Here is a 669-nt window from a genome sequence, read left to right as displayed (position 1 = left end):
CTTGGAGTAAACAAACAAAAAATTTTGATCTGTTAGTATTTATCGATGTAAGTACAAAAACAGAGGTACATTAACAGACGCTGATCAGCAATACTCGGTTACTTATTGATAATCATATAACACGTTGTTGGATCATATATTCTTTGCTATTTCAAATGGTCTCTGTAACAAGACTATCATCTACTAAATATTAACTATAAGTAATCATAAAGTAAAAAAAAAAAAAACGGTTACTTCTCGTATTTTACTAAGCAGGTATCCATGAACCAACACAATTCTCTTCATCTTATAGCATTAACCCCAAGGTCACTCACATGTGTCCGCTGTCGTAGTATAGCCATTACAAAAGTCAAAGGGTAAAAAACACTCAGATAGAATAGAAAAGGTCACAGCGTGGCGTCCTGGCGTGCCTCCGACTCCTCCCTCTTTGCTTTAGGTGTGTCTCCTTTCTTCTCTGCCAGTTTTATGTGGCTACCAATAGTTTCTTTAGAGGAAACTGCAAATATTCAGGGGAAACTTTTACAGACCGGTGAATCTTTTCCGTGCTCGTGTTTTCAATGTCAAAAAAATGGAAGATCAGAAATCCGAGCCAATTTCTTAATTTTGAAATATAGAGAAAGTAAAAAGATGATTTAAAGCTGAGATAAAGTTTGCTTTTGAAGTTATGAA

The sequence above is a fragment of the Penaeus monodon genome, chromosome 31 (genome assembly GCF_015228065.2).
Source record: "Penaeus monodon isolate SGIC_2016 chromosome 31, NSTDA_Pmon_1, whole genome shotgun sequence".
Classification (NCBI taxonomy): domain Eukaryota; kingdom Metazoa; phylum Arthropoda; class Malacostraca; order Decapoda; family Penaeidae; genus Penaeus; species Penaeus monodon.
The sequence above is the reverse complement of the archived record's forward strand: the minus strand, read 5'-3'. Positions refer to the sequence as shown.